The 24,252-nt window shown below is 46.7% G+C and overlaps 2 pseudogenes; both read right to left on the reverse strand.

Moving 5' to 3' along the window:
• Positions 1-6,033: 6,033 nt before the first annotated feature.
• Positions 6,034-10,890, reverse strand: LOC146193188 (uncharacterized; annotated as a pseudogene).
• Positions 10,891-15,223: 4,333 nt separating this feature from the next.
• On the reverse strand, positions 15,224-16,263 carry LOC146193189 (uncharacterized; annotated as a pseudogene).
• Positions 16,264-24,252: the final 7,989 nt, after the last annotated feature.

Genomic DNA, 24,252 nt, shown 5'->3' on the forward strand with positions numbered 1-24,252 from the left:
GTAGGAAAAATCGCCGACCTGAGGAATCGAACGTGGGCCTCCGGGATGCAGACGAGTACGCTAACCGCTCGGCCATGCCAGCTAGATGGTTTGAAATGGACAAAGGCGCGTCTATTGATTGCGGTGTTGTCTCAGGAATGTCCCTGCGAGAAGTGTATCGTGGCGTATAATAATAATTATGAGCATGTAAATTACAGAATTACAGAACACGCAGTTAAGCGAGTGGCAAATTATTTTTCCGCTGTACTTCCTCTTCGCTTGGCGTGCACGTAGCGCCATCATGCGTGTGGCGCACGGAATAAGATAGACAGGGCATGGCCTCCGAGATCTTCATCGCGCCGGCTCGGATCGGCAATGGTGTTGCCGACGAATTACGACTGCAACTTAAGGCCCGCGCGTTTCGGCAAGGTAGCTGGCAGAGCTTTTACGCCCCAGAATCACGTTTCAGAACAAGTAATAACCAAACAGTCATGCTTTGGACAAGTTAACGAGTGTTGTATCATGTGAACTACGTCTTTGTGTCACTCAAAAGCGCGACAAGCAAATGAGTAGACGGTGCGAACGGGGCGCGATAACGCTATCGCGTTCCTTTCTTAAAGGCGGAGCTTAAGTGTCCTAAAAATGTTTTTAGGCGTTTCGTTCGTAACTTTGCGACCATCATTGCCCCTCTGACGCGACTTCTCGGCGCTCACAAAGATCTTTCCGCCTGGTCGCCGGCGTGCGAAACTGCTTTTACAAAACTGCGCACAATACTTGCCTCACCCCCCGTATTGCGCCATTTTGACCCAGCTGCTCTTACCGAAGTGCACACCGATGCCAGCGTTCTTGCTCATCAAAATCCCGGTGTTGATGAATACGTTGTGGCTTACGCAAGTCGAACTTTAACCAAGGCCGAGACCAACTACCGGTGAGAGAAAAGGAACGCTTGGCCATTGTTTGGCAGCTTCAGAAATTTCGGCCATACTTGTATAAGCGCCCATTCGATGTTGTTACGGACCACCACGCTTTGTGTTGGTTGTCCTCACTAAAAGACCCCATCGGCCGTTTCGCCCGCTGGTCGCTTAGACTACAAGAGTTTGATCCATCGTACAGGGCGCAAGCACTCCGACGCAGACGCTTTATCTCGCTCGCCGGTGCCGCCTGACGCTCCGTTGCCCCCTGCCTCCAGCTCCGCCTTGTCTTCCCAGTCCATCGATGACATGCCATAGGAACAGCGCAAGGATCCGTGGCTATAACATCACTAATCGATCTTCTTACGAACTCGTCACTTTCGCCGGCTACTCGCGCCCTTCGGCGTCAAGCGCAGCATTTCGCCCTCCGTGACCGTCTCCTCTATCGACGCAACTATATGCCAGATGGCCGTATGTGGCTACTCGTCGTGCCTCGCCACCTCCGTAGTGATATTTGCGCATCTTACCATAGCGCTCCGCAGTGTGGCCATGTGGGACTATTTAGGACTTATGAACGGTTGCCACAACGCTTTTACTGGTGTGTTATGTATACCTTCGTCAATAAGTATGTGCGTTCATGCATCGATTGCCAGCGTCGCAAGCCTCCTCCTCACCATCAGCCGGCTCCACTACAGCACCTTCCGTGCCCATACCGACCATTCGATCGTGTTGGTACAGATTTGTATGGACTGATCCCGTACACACCTGCAGGCTAAGGCTGATAAAATTTTATTCACAATAAGTGGGAGGAATAGGGGAAGTCAGCTGTCGTGCCGCAGGCCGTGGAGACTTTTGGCAACGCCGGCCCATTCGACGGCCTTGAACTGAATGCCAGGGTCATCGCTGGACCTTAGCTTGTTCCAAGCTTCTTTAGAGGGATCAGGCAAAATTTCTGAGGGAGGCTTACGGGCTTTGCTGTCCTGATACCGATTATGCCCACAGATCGCTGAGAAAGAGGAAGTGCATTGGCGGACTAGCTGTCCACGAGTTAATCCACCACCGCTCTGGTCTTGCTCGCTACCAGTGCCCGCTACTAATGTTTGGATCCTCGCTTAACACTATTATTAATGTCAGTATCAGCTAGACGTAAGGACAGAGACCAGAGGTATTCATTCATTCTTGTCAGTTCCCCTCGTTCGAGCGTGTCGCCTTAAGCAGCGGCCTAAACGGCGCAAGCCCGTTCGTTCTTGGTTTCTGTTGGCCTCATCTGCTTTAGGGCTGTTAGCAGCTCTTCAGACGTCAATCATGTATCGTCTAGGGGAGGTGCATTTGTTGGTGCTTGCAACGATAACGTATGGGAGTGCAGGGTGAGGCAGCGTAAATGTGCCGTTAAATATTTCAGGCTAGCCCCAAAGCTTTCTTAGGGTTAGTGGCAATGTGATCAGTAAGAGGCTCCACGACAACCGAGTGTTTCGTTCCTTTTGGCAAAGCCGCAGGTCGGCAGGTGACGGGAGCCATGCCTCGGATTCTCATTACGCAGCGCGCGCTGTGATGCGTTATCTGTCATAACGCTAATTTACTAAATGGAGCTCCTTACGGAAAATGGCGATGTGCTGCGGAAATGCTTGGTAGCTGCGACAATGGCATCTGAGACGGTGCAAATTTCTACGCTACATCTGCTTCCCTCACGTTTGGAGGCATTCTTTGATGGAAATATTCATACTGTCCCAGTTTTACGGGCTCATATTTTCAGCAAGAAGAATGTTTTTCGACTGCGATGATTCCTTGCTGGACACGCTTGTCGTCTGCGGGGCGGGAATTTAGTTTTTAACAGCCTTTCCCGCTCGGAGTAATATTAGTCGTGCGATTCCTGGCCTGTGATCACTCAGGGCGGTGTGGAAGATATCCATGCAGACACAGGCTGACGCGCGGTCGGTATGACTTTCAAGGCCGCGGCCACACCAGCTCATTCCGGCACGGCCGGGTTGGAGCACGCCAAGTATCGGTCAGGTCTAATTTCACCAATGCTCGCAAGGCCTGGACGGCCCTGTGGCCATGTTCGAGGCACCGCTGTGTGCCCAGAAGAGAGCGGTTGTCTTCCTAGAAGAGAGAGCAGTTGAAATCGCAATGCATACTATTAAGGCTGGGCCAATGAATCTTTCTTTTAGATCCTCGTAAAATTATCGTTGTCCTAAACGTCATGCACATCCACGACTCACACGCCCTTGTTAAGGTCGCCTGAACTCGTCAATCCAAACAACAGTATGATTTCCTGCCGAATGTAGGGTCAACGTTTTCGATTTGTTTTAGAGTGCAGCTCTTTGGCGCCCGTTCCTGCGTTTCGCGTCGTCGTCGCCGTTGGCGTTGCCGTCGGCCTCGTAACCAGCTAACTTACTCCATCCCCATCTCAGTCCCCAGCTCAGACCCCTCTTCCTCCTTGGCACTAACCAGTAATAATGGCTAACTAGTCACTAACCAGTACTAATGATTAACTAGTCAATAACTACTTCTAATTTGTCATTAGTCATGACTAAATATTAATGAGTAATGACAGATGACTGACTATGACGCCATCACATGGTGACGTCATCGGCCGTGACGTCATGACCGGATGTGACGTCATCATGGTGTCACGTTCGGCCATGTTTAATAAATGAAGCGATGATGACTTCATATCCGGTCATGACTGGTGATGACGTCACCAGGAGATTCACTCGCTTAGGGGCCGAGGCCGCGAAGAGACAAAATCTCTTTGTTAGCCTTTAGTCGCGGAGGATCCAGCCCCCATGCCCTAGGCCTGCGTACCGGGGATGAGGACTAAGGCCCCCCATTTATGGTGGACAATAAAAGTTATCCTTCCATCCCCACGTATATGAAGCTGACCAAGCTGGGCGTTCGATCCAGGCGTCCGTGCGGCGCCTTTTATTTAGCACCTCCTCAAACGTCGCACCACTCAGCATATAGAAATGACGCAGTACAGCAGGTATCAGCGGCGTTTAAAATTGATTGACAGCAAAGAAAAGGCGCAGTATCTGTCACAATTCTGCGCGGACGCCTTAACCGAGCTGTAAAGAAAAGAAAAAGAAGGTGACAGTGAAAAAAGAAAGAGGTGCCGGTAGTGGAAGGCTTCGGAAGAAAGCTTCCTTCATGACAGTCAAGAACTGTTAGTGAAGTGTTTCTTAAAGGGAAATATGAGAAAACTTAAAAATATATCCCGACGATTACGCTACTTTTTAATGCGAAATTTGAGCGCAGCTCATTAGCTGTTTCACCTTTTTCGATAGATTGAGACAAAGATTTAGAGCAAGACATGTATGTACAATTACAGACAGCTTTTTTATTTTTAACACATATTCCTTAAAGAAACATTCCACTAACACTTCCTGACTGTCATGAAGGAAGCTTTGTGGTCGGAGAAATGAAGAGGGCAGTTAAGTTATCGGGAGGTTGCGGGAAGTAGCGCGTGGGCCCATAGGAACGTTGCGCGGCGGAGAGTGCGCCGCATCAGCTGCGAAGTGGTTACGAGCGACAATGGCGACGGCGAAGACGATAACGACGCGAAACCCAGGAACGGATGTCAAAGAGCTTAATGGATAAACGATGCCATTCGAGACATTTTTTGAAAAGCGAAGTTTTTTTAACACGTTACTTTGCTACAGATTTCTGTCTGCAGACCGTGTCCGCAGGCCGCGTCCGCGAAATCGTGTCCGCAGCAGTTGCGAGTAATTGAGAAGCGGTAGAAGTTAATAAGTGGTGTCAATCAATAGAGGTTGACGTAATGTTGCTGCCGAAAGAATAATGAGGCTAATAAGTTAATTAGGTAATTACAGGAAAAATTGTAAAAGTTGTCTGCGGCAGTTGTGAGTAATTGAGAAGTGGTAGAGGTTAATGAGGGGTTTCAATCGATAGAAGGTGACAATGTTGTGTCCGTAATAATAACTAAATCAATCAACTAATTAGGTAATTAATTAAAGGCAAAACACGCAAAATCGTGCCCGCAGCAATTGTGAGTAATTGAAAAGTTGTAGAGATTAATGAGTGATGTTAATCAGTAAATGGTGATGTATGTTGTGAGCGAAAAAATAATTAGGCCTATAGGTTAATTAGGTAATTTTTTAGAGGCAAAAACGAAAATGTAAAGGCGAAAATGGTCCCATCAGCGAATGACTGGCGCCACATTTGAATGTATCAAATGCCATAATAGTTACTTATATCAGTCAACTAGGGTGACGTCGAAGATGTGACGCAACGTAACCTGAAGTCGAGTCAAAAAAGGGCATAGGAAGGAATTGGTGCGCAATTTGAAAGTACCAAAGATTAAAGTAGTTAATTAAGGCAGTCAATTAGGGTGACGTCAAGCAGGTGGCGTCACGAACCCCGGAAAAGGGCATAGGAAGGAATTGGCGCGCAATTTGAAAGTGCCGAGGACTAAAATGGGTGAACGAGAAGTGAATTAATGTGACGTAGAGAATGTGACGTCAGGCTACAGGAAGTAGAGCCGAAAAAGGGCATATGAAGGGATTGGCGCGCAATTTGAATGTACCAAAGACTAAAATGGGTGAACAAGAATTGAGTTAAGCAACTAGAAGCAACCAAGAGCAGCAGCCGTACTTTCGCGTTACTTCAATGCAGATTCTGCAGTGCTCTTTTTTTTTTTTTTTACCGTGGTGAACTAGCTGTATATATGAAAACTACATCAAAATATGATGCTTTTCTCTGTGAGTGTTTGAGTTCTCGGTTACTGTGAATGGTACTCTGCAGTTCGGTGTGGGCGCTCGCATTATTGAAGCGAAAAGCTTCACTACGAGGGTCTGAGCCGAGCTTCGCGTATGCCGTATGCCACGACCGAGTGACGTCACAGCCATGGTGATGTATGTTGTGAGCTGCACAGCCCCCTCGCCAAGGTCTGCCGGCGAGCGCTTAAGAGGTGTGCGACTCCTCCTCATTAAAAAAAAAAATAGTCTCCATCAGGGATTTGAATCCCATCTCTTGGATCCCCAGCCGAGACCTTTACCGCTGTGCCACGCTCCGTTTTTTTTCTGACATGGTATTTATTATACGTGGTTACGTACAGAAAGTGTTATGTACACAGACTATTTACAAAGCACTCAGCTCTTGCTGAGCTGCACAACAGAAATAACAACTAAAAGGCAGGCAAAGATAAACACCGTGTCACGAGCGGAAACCAGTCAGGTTGAAAGTCATTTTCTTCATAAATGTCCTTCAGATGTAGCATCATTCTGCTAAAATGAGTCTAGGTGGAACAACAGATTCACTGCTGCGATGCAACATGCGTGTCTTCCACGAGTCCAATAAGGAAAAACATGTCATATGGTTCGTAATCAGATTGTGTAACTGCAAGATACCGCACACTGTACGAATTTAGAACAAAGTCTTTCTTTAGAGTTCTTTGCTGCACGTCCCAAAAGAGAATTGCGTCTTAGCAATTAATGAAACAGTGCTCAATTAGTTCAGGCACATCACACACACGGCAGTTTACAGAAGATAGAAAAATGTTTTTCCAATTGAACCATGTGTTAACTGGTAGGGTTTCGGTAAAGAAAAATGTTTTTGTGCAACGAGAAATCTGCATTTAGCGCACCCTCTTTAGAACATCACGACCCCTAAGACCAAAGTGTAAAGAAAGATACAGAGGTGGCGAAAAAAGCATTGTTATAAATTCTATGTATAGACTCTTGCGTGAAACAGAATATAAGTACTCATTCGAGAACCGTACTGTCAAAAACAGCACCGAACATAAACTTCCTGCATGACTTCTAGTAACTGCGGGCAGTCAGTAAAATCTGAAGAAACCACTAAGTTGGGAAGCAAATTGATGAAATTAACTTCCAGGAATGCTTTCATAATCGGATGTGAGCAATCACAAAAAAAGAAGAAACGGGCAACTAACTGCTTCACATACAGGTGCACTAAGCCGAGCCCCCCCGCACAAACAGGTCTGAATAGGATATCACGTCGAATCGGTTCAGAATTTGATGACCAAATAAACGCTGCAAATATTCGGTGAAAATGCTAGATTGAATGACTAGCACAGTAGAGGACCTGAAGCACGTCATAAATTTTTGTCGCCAGAAACACGTTGCAGGCCTGAGCCCGACCGAACATTGAAAGCCGATAGGGGACAAATGTATTAGCATAACGCTGGACGACTGGAGCTCGCCCTTTCCAGTATAACTTGCACTTGTTACATTTGGGTCGCGTGGGCCTCGGTATCCCACCGCTGCCACCAGTTGTTAAGTTTAGGTTCGCGTGTGCCTGAGTATCGTACCGCTGTCACCAGTTATTACGTGCGGCTCGCGGCCCCTCGGTAGCGTTGGCCTGGCGGCTCCGTGGCTGGGCGGACGGCATCAACGGTCCCAGCAAAGACGAGGCGTCTTCTAACGAAACAACCTTTACTACAACATCATGAAGAAACGGGCAGAGAAGCTGACCCGGAGAGAATACAGACACTCTCACACAGCTGGTGTCTAGCGTCTGCCAACGGCGCGTCAAAGTAGTCTGTCGCAGCGGAGTCTGCCGTTGCTCTTTATAGGCATGCCAGTTCACAGGGAAAGGGGGAAGCCCTCACAGGGAAGGGAGAGCCAAACACGTTTGGACATGACGGGATGACTCAATCGCAGGTGGCGCGACCACATCTCCACCTCCTGCACTCTCTCTCGAGCTCCGGGCTTTGGCCGGCGTTTGCACACACACGCACGCACACACATTTGGCGCGTGGCAAGATCACGTCGAGACTTGCCCGCGGGAGAAAGCGTTGGGCGGCCGATGAACGGCGCCGAAATGGCCGATCCGCTCGCTGTTCTGCCTGTTGCTATGCGGTGGCCTCGTCAGCTGACACACTTGTCGGTGGCGAAACGTAACACACTTGACTTAATTGCATAGAGTGGAACGCCCAGATATTTAGGGGCACACATGACCATTCCACTCCTGCATATAGGGGCGGTGTTGAGCCCCACGAACCAAACCAAAGGCCAGAACTCTTGGAGTGATTCATCTGAGCACCAGAAATATAATGCCAAATTGTTTTATGCTGGATATAAATTTTTCTCTGCTTGGTTTGTCAGTGCAGAAAAACGCAAGATGATCCGCATATGCAAGCACTCTAACCTCATTTTCCAAGAGAGGGAAGCCATGAATACTACTGTTACGTAAAACACTCAAAGTGGCTCCAAGTAAAGAGCAAGAAGCAGCGGAGACATCGGACAGCCTTGCTTCACAGAAGAGTTGATTGGTACGGGCTTGATAAGTGGCCATTTACAATCAGGCGAGTCGAACAATTCCTATAGCAAAGTTGCACCCCCTTCAATACTACAGAACCAACATTCGCTCGCTCCAGAAGAGAAAACAGGAATGAATGACGAACTCGATCAAAGGCTTTTGCGAGGTCGACCTGAACTAAAGCAATTTAATGATGAGAGCAGAAGCACGATTCGAGGATTGTGCGCGCAATGTGTACATTACTTTGAATGGCACGGCCCCTCAAGCCGCACGTCTGGTGAGGGCCAATGAGAACCGCCATTGCGAACTGTAGCGATTTGATAAACTTTGGCGAAAATCTTGTAATCCACATTTGCCAGTCTGATTGGTCTATAGCCTTCCACTGAGCGTAATTTTTCTTCGTCAGTACTCTCTTTGGAATTAGGACTGTGTGGCATTTTGTAAAAGTCTAGGGAAGGGCTTCTAGATCAAAACTCATCACGAAGAAGTTTAGCAGGATAGGAGCAAGAACAGTTTTAAAAGCTTTGCAAATGTCCGAGGAAATGCCATCAGGACCAGGCGTTTTTAAAAGAGGTATTTGATAAATTTCCACTTCTACCTCCTGCTGCGTCAAAGGGCTAATAATTATAGAACAATCATTTTCTGATATAAGGGTCACCAGGGATGTGAAACGCTAAATAATGTCAGAATTTCTCACAGGAGGAGTGGCACTAAACAACATCGAGTAATAATCGACGAACAAGGCCGTCACCTCATTCGCACTCGTAACTAATGTGCCAGTACGCCTTAATCTCGGAATCAGCTTTGCAGTCGCATGATGACGTTCATCAAGCAAAGCTTGCGGCGTTGGGTGTTCGCAGTGCAAAGCACGCTTGAGACGAGATCGAATTAAGGCACCCCTGTATCATTCCGCATCACGCCTTTGTAATTCATTTCTGACACCAGCAATTTCGTCCGTATATGAGTCAGGGGGTTCACATTCTAGTTCATACAGGTTGCACAAGCTTTTTTAAGTGACTGCTACTGATGTTTCCTGTAGAAAGATTTAATCGAGCCGAGTTCAATTGCTATCACACGTACTTCCTGCTTGCACATTTCCCAGGCGGCAAACAAGGCCAGACTTCCGGAAAAACATGATTTGAGCTGTGAGCGCACACGAATGATAAATTGTTGGTCATTTACCAGCGATGAGTTTAACTTCAAAGTTCCCACTGCGGCCTAAACTTTGAATGGTCATTGCCACCGAGCCGGGCCACCACCAGGCAATGATCAGAAGAAAAAAAAACCGGTATAGTTTCGCATACAGGCCCGTGAGAAACTAATGCACAAGAAGCATAAATCCGGTCTAGACGAGCGTGAGCATGCCCCTGAATGTTGTTGAATGATCTAGAAGCACGGCTGGACAATCCTGTATGAAGTAGTCCTGGATCTTCTGTAACACGGAACAAAAGTTCACCACTCCTGTCACTGCGTGCGTCGGGACTAGAACGATATAGGGAGTTGCAAACGCAGTTGAAGTCACCCATTAGCACAAGATGTCGGTCACAGTCCATTAAGCTGGCTATGTGTTCAAAGAAACCTATGCGCTGAGTCACAGTACTAAAAGCGTAAACGTTAATTATCCCCCATGGCTTCCTAAAGAGTAGAAGATCGCATAATATCCGGCCCTCGGCGTCGATATTATAAGTTTGGCCAGAACAAGGCGGAGTCTTTCGCAGAAACGGAAAACATCTTGCTGACAAGCCCACAGCATGCGCGACAATGACATTAAAATCTGCCAAAAAGGACTGTAGCGCCCTCTCGGCCTCCTCCTCGCTTTAGATCTTAGTCTCTTGCACAGCCACAATATCTAGACGCCTACTGTGCAAACGTCGCCGAAGTTACATCTGTCTCTGGCGAGACCTATGACCCCGTACATTGAGGGTTGCAAGCCCTATCTCTTCAGAGACCGCCATGGTGACAGCATATGATTTTGCCTACAATTCCATTTTCCTGTCGGAAGACGGCGAAACCGCCTCCGAACCACCGCCAGGCCTCCTCGACCGTGAACGCCGGCACTTCCCTTTGTGCTTCGACGTTCGACCACGACGGCGATGCTTGTTGCCAGCTTCAACGGATTCGGAGGCGCACGATGCACGGTATTTCAAGACTGCCTCATCGACAGCAGTGAGGCCGTCAGCCACAAGAACCGGGGACACTGGTCTGGACGTTTCTGCACAGCAACGGCCATAGGGGTCAAAATATCCGCGGAGACACTCGCGGGGAATTCGGGAACGAGAGGTGGCCCGTCGGCGGTTGGCTCCTTGTCAGAAGCTTGACATGGCATCTTGTCCAAGGCCTGAGATGCTGCCTTGCTCACATCACCCTCGGACGCATGAGCAGTATTTCATCCTCAGTAGCCTGCGGAGTGGCACTTGAAGACTGAGCCACAACGACGGCAGGAAGGTCGCCAGACGCATCAATTATCTCAGAGGCGCCCATGATATGCTCCCGTAATGCCTCGTCAGGAAGCCGGACTCGATGCCAAACTTGTCCGCGTATGTAACCAATACTCTTCCGCTGTATGGCCGACAATCTTCGCAACCTAGCTTAGGGCAGTGCCGACGAATGTGTCCTACACGGTTGCGCGGAGGCAGAGAGGTGGTCGACGAGGTATCAAAACGAGGCTCTGCACTCCACACACAGCTGATGTGGAACGTCACCAACGCTAACCCCTTCGGCAAGAATCAGTCACATCTCGGCTGAGCGTCATCTGTTCCATGTCGGCAACTTTCCACTTTTCCATCGAAATCGAGGTGACTTTATCACAAGCTTGTAGAGCCTCACGTATAAAGGAGTCATCTAAGCGTCCAGGGAGCCAGAAGTATCACTTTTATACCTCCTTTGGTTCCGGATCCACAGCAACACAGCGACGGATGACTATGTGATAGGCCTTTGTGATACAGTTTTGGTGCTTCATAAAGATGAAAGGGTTTGCGCGAATAAACATCAGTTGAAAGTTGGCGCCTGTCCTGTTATTTTGGTGTTCCTTCCTTGTCCTCGTCCTTTTCGCGCCGTCTCCATAATCCACTTCAACCATAAACCAACTAGTCCAAAGCAAAGTACTTCTTAAACAAAAATTAAAGACCACTGCAGAATCTGCATTAGAATAACGCGAAAGCACTGATACTGCTGTTTGTTGCTTCTGGTTGCTTCTAGTTGCTTAATTCACTTCTTGTTTACCCATTTTAGTCTTTGGTACTTTCAAATTGCGCGGCAATTCCTTCATATGCCCTCTTTCGGCTCTACTTCCGGTTGCGTGACGTCACAACCTTGACGTCTCTACTACCCTGCAGCCCTTTCTCTTTTTTCGCTTTCACTCCCACCTTCCTTCTCTTACGGCGGTGTCCATAGAACAAGTGCGACAGATATTGCGCCTTCCCTTTCATGTGTACCAGTTATTATAATTATTTACCTAATTAACGTATTGGCATCGGTATTTTTCGGAGACAGCACTACGTCCCTCGCTATCGATTGACACCCGTTATTAACCACTATCACTTCTGAATTACTTCTGCGTACATGTTTTACATTTTCCCCTGTGATTAATTGCCTAATTAACTTATTGACCTAATCATATTTTCTGCAATAACATTACGTCAGCCTCTATCGAATGACCTAATCATATTTTCTGCAATAACATTACGCCAGCCTCTATCGATTGACACCACTCAATAACCTCTATCACTTCTCAATTGCAACTCCAGCGGACACGATTTTGCGGACGCGGCCTGCGGACACGGTCAGCGGACAGAAATCTGTGAACGTAGCGAAGTAACGCTTTCGCTGTAATAAATCTCCACATGAGACTAGTTTTCCTTTAGACTGCGCCGATTTGCATGTAACCATCCAGGCATGCGACATTTCAAACTGTCCGGTAGAGCTTATTTCTTCCAAACCTACCACGTTCCGAAGGGCGGCTCTGAAGCCTCGGGCACGGTAGGGCGGCCGGCGAGGTCAGCATGCAGAAAAATAAAGTCGACAAGAAGCTTACCAGTTGGGAAACGGGGAAGGACAACACGGTAATCATTACTGCTGGCACTAACCTAGGCACTATAGTACCTCGGCCAAAGGCCGATTGAACTGTTGTAGTGGAGAGCATCGTGAAACGCTACCACACGGTATGGCGTCTTCGTCTTTCTTCCGTGGCACGCCCCGGGTCGTGAAACGCTCTTCCTAATTCCGCTTGTCTACCGTGATGATGACAACGGGACTCCGCAAGTGACAGAAACGGCAATTGGCGCGCAATTTGAAAGTGCCAAATACTAAAATCGTTACGTTGTTTGTTGTTGAAAACTTTTTATTTCCACCGAGAAGAAGCTCCGTTTCGGACTCCCCGGCACGCAGGCCTGATGGAGCCTTACTCAGGAGCCTCGCGAACTAAGGTCTGGTGAAGATACATTGTTGCTTCACGGCCTCAGCCGCCAGGCGGATGGCTTGCTGCTGCTGAGCGGGGTCCTCGCTTCGCAGCAGGGTCTCCCAGGCGTCTCTACCTATATTTTCTTTAGCTCCTGGGCTGTTGTTACATTCCCAAATAATATGATCTAGAGTGCCCCATCTCCCACAGGTTATGCAATGTAGATCCTTTTCATTTTTTGAAATTGTTGCATATACCCAAAAGGGACTAATATGATTGCCCCCTTGTAGTCTCCTCCATGCAATTGCCTCCCCGTTTCCGAGGGAACGGTCTTGCGGCGGATAGACCCTTATGCTTAGTTTATAGAGCTCTTTAACCTTTTTATACGAGATTAGGCTATCTTTTACATCCATGCAAGAGGGCTGCTCGGCAGCCGCCCGGGGATAGAGAGCTCGGGCAAACTCGTGAGCAGCCTCATTCCCTGCGATGGATTCATGTGCTGGTATCCATATAATTTCCACGTTGCGCTCAAGCGGCCTCGATTCGAGGACTCGTTTAGCTTCTTCTGATATTATTCCCTTCCCAAAATTTCTGACCGCATTTTTGCTATCGCATAGTATTAATTTAGCCTTGGTACCGACACAAGCGAGCGCTACTGCCAATTCCTCCGCCGCGTTGGCGTCTCTCGTGCGGCTTGAAGCCGATACTACAGGTGCTCCTGTTCCGTCGACTACTGCGGATACGGCTGCTCCTTGCCGTCCACATGCAGCATCTACGTAGGCCACTTGTTCTGCTGGTTGCTCTCCCATTCTTTTCTCGTAGGCTCTGGCTCTATGCCTGCGCCTCTCTTTGTTATATTCGGGGTGCATATTTTTTGGCATAGGCGGGACACGTATCCTGGCTCTTATCTCTTCCGGGATGTCCACTGTCTTATGAGCAGTGTATCCCGGTTTGATGTCTATCCATTCTAGTATTTTTCTTCCTGTTTCAGATTGGCTAAGTCGCTCCAGCTGAGCTATTCTAACTCCCTCAGCTAGCTCGGCCCATCTGTTGTGGATACCCATTTTCTCAAGACGTTCCGTTGATGTGGATATGGGAAGTCCCAGAGCTCTCTTGGTACATTTCCTCAGTATCCTGTCTAGTTTATCTATGTTCTCTTTGTTGATATTTAAGACCAATCTCTCTGACATCGTGTGTGGGGAAGCTCATGGAACACGTAGTGCAAGCGAGATTAACAAAATACATGGAGGATGAAAACCTATGGCTGCATGAGATGGTAGGGTTCAGACCTAAGCTCAGCACGCAGGACATAATGCTCAGACTAAGACATGATATCATAGACAAGAAAGGGCTAGACACTAAGGTGATCCTAGGCCTAGACCTCACGAAGGCCTTCGATAATATCAGACATGACGCAGTACTAAAAGGTCTTGAGGAGGTAAACGTAGGCAAAAGAACATACAATTACATTAAAACCTTTCTTCAGGGCAGAAGGGCGGTGATTAAATTTCAGGACGCAGAGTCTCCCAGCATAAGGCTAGGAAGCAAAGGAACCCCTCAAGGTGCCGTGTTATCTCCATTTCTATTCAACATAGCAATGAGAGGCCTCCCAGCTAAGCTGAATGAGATCTCTGGAATAAAGTTCAGATGTATGCTGACGATATTAACATCTGGATGAACAATGGAAGTGATGCAGAAATTGAGTGGAGCCTGCAGAGAGCTGCAGACGCCGTGGTGAAGTATGCTGCCGACAGAGGACTAACATGCTCACCGCAGAAGTCGGAGCTCTTTAGGTACAACACCAACAGCAGAGACAAAAAGCCAATAAACATCAAAGTGGTAGTAGAGGGCCTAGAGGTGCCGCAGGTCGAAGAGATGAGGGTCCTGGGTATGGTTATCAATCATAAAGGCAACAATACCAGTACCATTAAGAAATTAGCAACATATGCAGATCAAGTGCAAGACATATTCAGAAGGATAGCAGTAAAAGAGAGAGGCCTAAAAGAGAGAAGCCTCCTAAGAATATCACAGGCGTACATAACAAGCAGAATCTGCTATGCAACGCCGTACTTAAATCGTTACGTCGCTCGATTAGGGTGACGTCAAGAATATGACGTCGCCCATCTGTCGTCAGCTGTGATGACCAAGCGGGATCGAGTGTGCTCCATCGCCACCGGGAGGCGCTTCTTGCCTTCCGCGAGTGACAGATGCTGCGTCTTCCCTTTCCTGTAAACGAATTATAGAACGCCGGTGAACATATACACGCTCGACATGGAAAACCAAGGAGAGTTTAGCTGCTGTGAATGGTGTAGAAGATTGGAGAAATTAAATTTTTCTGACCCGAGCTAGTCACTGTTTTCGCTACGTATATCCCGGCATAGCAGAGCTAAGCCTTCTCTCATTTTTTTTTCTTTGTCATGAAGTATTAACTTTGCAGTGTGTACCATATGTGGTCACGGCTTCCACTTGAGCTCTGAAGTGCCTTTCGTTTTGGTTCACAGGAATTACGGTTTAGATGAGGATGATTGTGGTCGTTTTGATTTTTTTTATTGCGAAAGCAATACTGCTAGCACTTTTCTGCCGTCGGTGCAGGTCGTTGATGATGATGATGATAACTTTATTTTCCACCAGATAAGGAGGCCCCCAATTCCCGCCCCCGGCACGCAGGCCTAAGGGACGGGAGCAGAGACCTCCGCGATCAGAAGCAGGCAAGGAGGACTTGGCTCTTCGCGGCTTCTTCCGCCAGGCGGATGGCTTGTAGCTGTGGAGCAGGGACCTCGCTCCGCAGCAGGGCTTCCCAGGCTTCTCTACAATTTATATTTGTTTTAGCCCCTGGGGAGCTAGTACATTCCCAGATTATATGGTCGAGGGTCCCTCTCTCCCCACAGTGGTTGCATTTATCGTTTCTCCTATCTTCCATTTGGACATAATATGCGCAGACCGGGTTTACAAAGTTCCCAGCTTGCAGGCGCCGCCATGCGACTGCCTCCCTATTGTTTAGACTTTTATCCGGTGGTGGCACCAGTCTCCTGTTTAACCTGTAAATTTGAAGAATCTCCGTATAATTTTGGAGACGCTCGTCCATGTTCCGGCAATCGGGCGGCTCCACAGTTACCCGGAAGTAGAGAGCTCGGGCTTACTCGTGGCCCGCTTCGTTGACAGGAGCGGACGTGTGTGCAGGGGTCCAAATTAGGCGAATTTTTCTGTTTAGTCGTCTACTGGCCAGAATCCTTGCCGCTTCCGGCGAGACCCTACCCTTTCCAAAATTCCAACTAGCTGTTTTTCTATCGCTGATTATGAAATTGGCTTGCGTTCTGACGCAAGCGAGCTCTATTGCAACTTCTTCAGCCGTTTCCATGTTGCGGCTTCTAATGGCGGCGGCTGATACCGGGGCACCTCGCCCGTCGACCAACAAGGCGACCGCCACACCCGGTTTGCCACTTGCCGCGCCCACGTACGCAACCGACTTGCTGTCCATCGAATCGAAGCGTCTGATTAGTGCTTCTGCTCTCTTCTCTCTCCTCTCTGTATTGAATATGGGATGCATGTTCCGAGGGAGGGGGATAATGATTAGACTTTCTCACCAGTCCTGTGGGATGCTTGATTTTTCTCGTAGTCCCCTACCTGCAGGCCTTCCATTTCGAGTGTAGTTCTGCCCGTGGTTGTTCGACTTAATCTTTCCAGCTGCGAAACTCTGACAGCCTCTGCTATTTCGTCCCAGCTATTGTGCACTCCCATAGAAAGGAGCTTCTCTGTGGTTGTGGTAATTGGTAAGCCCAGTTATTCGCTTCGTGACGTGACGCTGTCACGTGGCGCACGACTAGCAGGGGCTTCAACCAACTTCGGCTTCGCTCGGCGCAGCGGCTACCACGTGACGGCCTCCTTGGCACGCCGCGTGAGTGCGCTCGCAAGGAGAGGATAAACTGGGCGCCGCAGGCGCGCTTCGGTTAGTCATGTCTGAGGAGTTGTACAAGGCGTCGTTGGAGCGACGTGCTGCGCGCAAACGCCGGCGCCGTGCCGAGGAGACAGATGAAGAAAGGCAAGAGCGGTTGGCTAAGCAACGCGCCTATGCCGCAGAATGGCGAGCCCGGCGGCGTTCTACAATTTCAGTGAGCGAGAGTAGCTTCGTGGACTCTCTGAATGCCGAAGAATCGTCTACGAGTAGTGCAGAGCGATATAATTACCACAGAAGAAAGCGCCTTGTAGAAGAGTGTGTTCATTGGAATAAGCAAACAGTAGAAAACACGTTGTGCCCAGAGTAAGTCATTAGTTGCGCAAAAGGCGAAGCCATGCCAAACCACAAGCAGAGCCAAGCGCAGCCAGGGAGGTATTGCTTTCGCAATCACTCAGGCTTAACCAGAGCTAAGCCACAGCTAATTTTTTGGCGGGGTTCAGTTCACAGGAATGAAAAATTGCAGTATCTGTCACACCTGTCTTTGTGGACACCTGAGTCGTGCCGTAAGGGAAAGCAGGAAGGTGGGTGTGAAAGACCACTTGAACTCTGAAGCGTGCCTTTCATAAGCTACTCCCCTGATGGGACAGGGGCAGGTAGGTCACCGCCGCTTGCGGCGGGAGCTAGACTGCCACCGAATTTGTATGTATTGTGGGTCGTCATTGCACCCGCCACCACTTCGGTGGAGGACGATGGCTGTTGTTGTGGCGCGCGTCTTTCTTTCAATCTTCCTTTTCTTTATTTATTTTCTCCTGTCTGCACGAGGCAGCGGGGGTGGCTCAGCTACAGAGCCAGTAGCAGGTCCGTGCATTTCGTTTTCCGTCTTCCTACTGCCACAACAACAACTTTCAAAATTGGTTCACAAGATTGGAAAGGCATAGTATCTGTCACAGCTGTTTTTGTGGACACCTGATTCGCGCCGTAAGAGAGGAAAGGAAGATGGGAGTGAAAGTGGAGCTGGTTACAAGCGATTATGGTGGCTTAAAGCGACAACGCCGACGCGAAGCCCGGGAACGGGCGTCAAAGAGATGGACTCTAAAAAAGACTAATTGTACATACATGTCTTGCTCGAAATCTGCCTCAATCTATAGAAAAAGGAGAAAAATCTGATGAGCTGCGCTCAAATTTCGCGCTAGGACGTAACGCAATCGTCGGCAATGTTTTTTTTTTCTTAAAGGCTGAACTTGACAACCCTTGGCAATGGATTGCTCATGTGGCTTCAGGTTTTCTTGCTGCTTTGGTAAAGCCACGGGTGCTTAGCGTTGCGAGAACGATGGAAAAGATCAGAATGTGGCTGAAAGGAAACAGGGGCGGCGGAAATAAGCCGAACCCCGCCGAAAAAAAAAATCAAAACGACCACAACCAACTCATTCAAACCGTATTTCACACGTAGTTCTAATCGTCCTGGGGCCTGGATGTTATGTATGAAAACGGAGGTATATGAAAAGGCTAGTGAGAAGAATAATTAAAATATTTTGTATTATACTTCTGTCATAGGACAAGGTTTCAAACAATGGTATGTAGTTTGTGATGCTGCACACCACTCTTACCCGCAATCCTTACGCACAATAAAAGCAAACTAAGCTTGTAAAACTTTGAATAATGGGACTAGCGGTACCATATGGACACGGCATCTGCTCGAATGTTTCGATTATAGTATAAAGAAAACACACTAAGTCGCCCTATAATAATAATAATAATAATAATAATAATAATAATAATAATAATAATAATAATAATAATAATAATAATAATAATAATAATAATAATAATAATAATAATAATAATAATAATAATAATAATAATCAATCAATCTTTATTTAATGTGCGCAGGAACAACCATGTGGTCTTTGTGCTGCAGCACAAGTAAAAAAAAAGAAACAAAAATGAAAAAGCACAAACATGTTTACACACACAGAGAGAACACAAAAAAAAGAAATAAATAATACATGAAATGAAACTGAGACGAAAAGTATCACGGAAAGTAAGCAAACAATGAGTAGCATCACTTATATACACAGTGAGAGAATTTTTTAGCACACCAGGAAATAAAGAAAAAAAAGAACGGTAGATAGAAGAGAAAAAAAAACAACAACAACATATAACTGACATTGATTATAGTAATATAAAAATATGCATAAAATAAACAACCCTTCCAGGCGCAACAAGTGCATGGTACTTAAAACACAGGCTAGAAATACAGAATAATACAATAAAGAAGTAAAATTGAACAAGGGGCAGTAAGATTCGAATATAAAGTTTAAAGTTGAAATATCAGTAAGAAACGGATAAAAAGTAGTTCACGATACAGACAGCATTGAACAGGAGAAAAAGCAAAAAGTGAAGTAAATACAATTTAAGGCTAGAAAGTGGGAATTTTAAGTGATAAAGTACTATTTAGAATACAACGCTACGAACATCCAATGTAAATGAACAGAGCGAGTTTTGGAAGATGTCAAGGTGAGGACAAAAAGAGTTAAATAACCACTGCATCCTGTCCAGAGGGGAGTGGGAATGAAGAGGAGAAACCTGAAATGGTCTGAATTCCCTCATGCTCTTTCGCGGAACGCGCAGTAGGATGTACTCTAAGAGCTGAGGGCACATAATGTGGCCATGAAGGAGTTTGTACAGAAATATGATATCAAGTCTGATACGACGGCAGTGAAGGGAAGGAAGATTCAGTTGGGCGCTCCTGGTGGAGCGAGAGGGGGAAGTTGCGCAGGGAAAGCGATAATGAAATATCCGTAAAAATTTTTTTTGTACTCTGTCAACCTTGTCCAAGTTCGATTTGCAAGTGCCATTCCAAACAACCGACGCATAATCCAAGACCGGCAGGCATATGGACAGGTACAGTTTTAGGAACGGAAGTGGAGTATGGAACTCTCTCGAAAGTCTGCAAACGAATCCGAGTGTGCGCATAGCCCGCTGAGCAATGCGGTTAGTGTGAGAGGAGAAGCTGAGGGTGCGGTCAAAAAGTACACCAAGGTCATTAATTTCATCAACCCTATCCAACAGCACAGAATTCACAGAATAATGGTAGAGAAAGCTATGTGTTTTACGAGTAAAGGACACAACCCTAGTTTTGGAAGAATTGAGGGTAAGTCGATTCATCGCACACCAATCAGAAAAAGCAGATATGTCCGATTGCAACAACACGCAATCTTGAAAAGAATGTATTACCTTGAATATTTTTATATCATCAGCATAAAGAAGAAACGAGGAGTTCTTTATCGCCGAGGAAACATCATTAATAAAAACGGAGAAGAGAAGCGGGTCTAGTACTGAACCTAGAGGAACTCCACTCGTTGCAGGGTAAACGAAAGAAGTCTGTCCATTGACACTGACAAAGCAGAAGCGATCAAGGAGATAGTTGCGTAGGAGGGCTACGAGTGAGACTTCAACGCCAGAGAGTAGAAGTTTTTCAAAAAGTAGTGAGTGAGTAACAACGTCGAAAGCTTTGCTCATATCACAGTACACAGTGTCAACCTGACCCCTCTGAAGGACTGCTGCAGAGGCATACGTCATAAACGTGACTAGGTTGGTAGAAGTAGAGCGGCCCGACATGAAGCCATGTTGATTCGGTACTATGATATGTTTGAGATGGAAGGAAAGTACGCTGTGCAAAGCTAATTCGAAAAGCTTAGAGGTTGCACATAGAAGAGAAATCGGACGATAATTGGAAACATCAGATTTGTTTCCAGACTTGAAGACAGGAATTACGCGTGGCATTTTCCACACGCGAGGAAAGGCAGCATTTTTTAAACAGTTATTAAATATGGCAGTCAGTACTGGTACGAAGATATAACTGAAGGCTTTTATTATGACAGCTGGAATGCTATCAGGTCCAGGAGACAAAGATGGTCTCAGACGCTTAAGACTCTCAGTTATCAACTCCTAATAATAATAATAATAATAATAATAATAATAATAATAATAATAATAATAATAATAATAATAATAATAATAATAATAATAATAATAATAATAATAATAATAATAATAATAATAATAATAATTGGTTCACAGGAAGGGAAAGGCGCAGTATCTGTCACACTTGCTATGTGGACACCTGAACCGCGCCGTAAGGGAAGGGAGGAAGGTGGGAGTGAAAGTGGAGATATACCATCCTCTTTATAGCTTAGTGTTTACATTATCAAAGCTAGATAATAGGAGCAGTCGATGGTTTTGTGGAAGCTGAGTGGAAAGACGGGTAATTTTGCCCATCTGAGAGTTGCATCGCCAGGCAACACCCGAGGGGGAGAGTAGTTACACGGCCGCTCGATGGAAGCGTACTATGTGCGGCCTGCTACGTCGCCCGAAACCGGCGGGAGGCGCCTACTTCCCGTCGCCACCGCCGCGGCGCCACCGTTCGGGGACAGCCGCGCGCGGAGAGCTGCGCCTGGCTGCGCGCTTTGAGGGAGGCGTCGGCGTGGTAGAAGCCTTTTATTTGAAGGATATAAGAGCTTCGCTTCACACAATTTGGCAACACGAATTAGTACATACTGTCATGTCTAGTGTGACCATGTCAGCACTTAGCGCTTGCTCGGCAAGGATATATACTGGAGTGTACCCCGAAAAACCTAATGTGGCGGTGGTTCAAGGCCACTCGATTGGACAGCTCGCATTACCGTGATGTTGCATTCGGATCAAGTTTGTCACATGAAAATGTCACCCGGCTATGAACAATTCGAAGCTGTTCAGCTGCCATGGTAGCCTAATGCATAACCACTTAATTACCTATGTCGCTAATTCCGTGTGTCATTTTCATACCATTCACTCATTCCTGCATAAAACTTTATACACAAATTGATGTCGACCTGTTCTAAGCTGCCAGCGCTATCCAATAAGAAAAAAGTCCTACTATGAGCAACCTCTGTGAAAATGCGACATGTAACCAACCTTTCTATCTTATTCTGACAAATGTTATGGTGGAAATATGAAGATGTTTATTATGTTAAATCTAGATGATAACCTGGGATCTTCGACTGAGTTGGAGACCTTAAACTTTGTACACCGGAACGCTATCCATCATGGCTTCCCGCATTTTACATGACCGGACAAACTAAGCGCGATCCATAGAGCCGGTCTATATGCGCTGCAAGTTTTTATTACTATTTTTGTTGGCTGCTCGCAAACCAATACAATTTCGCTGGTTTGCAATTTTCAATAGAAGACCGTGATTCGAGTGTTCCTGCTGTGAAACTCTTAGCTGCGATCACAAGAATGTTCACGCTTCAGAGCGTAACTGCAGCTGAGATTCAGCGAGCAGCCGAGTGCGCTAATTAAATGGCCACACAAAAAAAGGAAGAAAAATACCAATCGCAGACGGAAAACCTTTCTTGAGAGAGGTTTATGCCATAACCATAAACGTCGCTCCACTGTTGAGTTGATATTTCCAGCACAGCTCACTATCATTGGGTGCAGTAACTTAACGATATCTTGCATAGCGCCTCAGCATGGGCACGATCGTTGTTTTCATAGATTAGCTGCAGGTACTGTGTACAGTGAGAAAACAATGATGAAATCAAAAGCTTACATAGCTTCGCCGGACCTCCTCAGACTTCATCATCCTGTTAATGAAGGTGCTCGTAAGCTGACAAAGCTTGATTACTTCCTTTGCGGGGTAAATCAAGCCTCCTTTGTCCTTGGTTTTCATTAACCTGTGACTGGTTCAGTTGACTCATATTTCCTGCAACAGGCTCTTGCACAACTGACATGTCGCCTAGAAACCATTACCAAATATCGCATAAATTAAGCAACAACCTGGTGGTGATAAACAAAACTTGGGGTTCTTAAGTTTTCTTGCAGAGCCTCGTTAAAGTACCCGCACTTTGCTAACTGCTTATTCACCGTATCCCGTAATTGCTGCCTCTGTCACATATCATTAGAATGCAGCCTTAAACCACCGCATTATATAAAATAGCACCCTACACATAGCTATATAAAGCCCCTCTTTACCGAAGCCATACGAACGTGCCCTATAGGAGTATAGTGTGCCTGACTTGAGATCTAAGGGTCCCACTTTCAATAATTCCCATTTCACTCTTACATCTTATTGACTCTCTCTGGTTTGGCAGCTCCTGCCACATTAAACATGTCATGTGTTCTCATTGCGCCAAAGGTGTCTGGCCATATCATCAACTAATGTGCCTCTCACCAGAGAGCTAGGTATTTTTTCAAGTTTCCGCCGACTGAGCGGGCGCCGGATTTTCTGTGGAACGTGGCTTTTCAGTTTATCGCATCGGCTCAAACAGTCGCAAGAGTATACTAAACAAATGTTGTATGCACAGGCTCCTTTGCTTGCAAGGCCGCTCAGACTAGCGCGGCAAAATTTAGAACAAATTGTATACTTATATATATATAAAAAAAACCTTTGTACCTTTTTCTGATATGTCCTCGCAACGTAACCTGCGAGAAAAGCTTCTGGTGCTACCTCATCGTGTTCATCTGCTTCACAACACATTGTTAAAAATCCTAGTTCCCTGGCCAGCTCCCTTCTAACTAAATAGGTTAAACAACGTGACGGAATCACAGGAAGAGAGGACGACACAACTAGCGGGGTTGCGCCGTCTTCTCCTGTGCTCCCGTCACGTTGTTTGCACTGTTAACCTATAATTAATCATCAACAAGTCGAATCTGCTGTCCCTTGTAGCAAATTCAATGGCAGCTGATAGGGCATTATGCTTCAGTATCTGGGCTTTTTACCCTCAGCGCCGCTTTCATTTCAGAGAAAGCGAGTGCATTTCTACCTGAAGCGCGCTCAGCAGATAAAATTAGAGGGTCTCTTAGATGTCTCAAGCGGAGGACGGCGAAAGCCTACCCTTCTCCTATCATTTGCCTGTCATCATTTGCCACAGTTTGTCATTTCAAGTCGTCGTTTGATATATTGGTCGTTTCCCAGTCACGATGAGTCTGCCTGCGTAGTCATTGTTGCCCTTACAACTCATAACTAAGCAGGTTACTCATTTAGAATCAGCAGTGGTCATTACATGTTGTCGTTTCACATATTGGTCATTTCGTAGTCATTAGCAGTAATGGTGAGTCATGCTATTATAGTCATTACCACACATCGCTAAGCCATTTTACTAATTTCTAATGAAATGCGGTCATTACATGTCGTAGTTTGATATACTGGTCTTATAAATCATTTTAGTCATTATTAACCATTTTTAGTCATTAACATTAGTCATTACCTCTATCAGTGTCTATAACTTTTATTGATTACCTGTCATCATTAACCATTTTCATTCTTAATCTCCCTCCTTGTACGTCCGCTTTTGCGTCTGACACACCAGTGCACAGATGCGCGCGACGCACAGATTACAGGCACAGCTTCTGCGCACAGACTTTCGCTCCATGAGCCTAGAACGGCTTTCGCCTTAAAAAAAACGCATCCCGTCTCATCGTTAACTTGCTTGCAGATGCGCACGCAAAAAAGTTTGCGTCTACCACGCAGACGCGAGGCGAACGCGTCCAGAAAAGAGGCAAACCGCGCGCTCAGAGCCGGCGACCCCGGCGGCGACGTGTTCCCGAACAGTGGCGCCCTCAGCAAAAATAGCGTGCGCAACTGTAAACTCCCGAAGGACGCGCTTGCCCATTGACGGCGGCGCGACGCAGCAGGCCGCACCCAGTGCGCTTCCATCGAGCGGCCGTGGTAGTTATTTGCATATGTAGTAGTAGTAGTAGTAGTAGTAGTAGTAGTAGTAGTAGTAGTAGTAGTAGTAGTAGTAGTAGTAGCTCTAGTAGTAGTATAGTAGTAGTAGTAGTAGTAGTAG

The sequence above is a fragment of the Amblyomma maculatum genome, chromosome 4 (assembly GCF_055883805.1).
Source record: "Amblyomma maculatum isolate TAMU_Amacu chromosome 4, ASM5588380v1, whole genome shotgun sequence".
Classification (NCBI taxonomy): Eukaryota; Metazoa; Arthropoda; class Arachnida; order Ixodida; family Ixodidae; genus Amblyomma; species Amblyomma maculatum.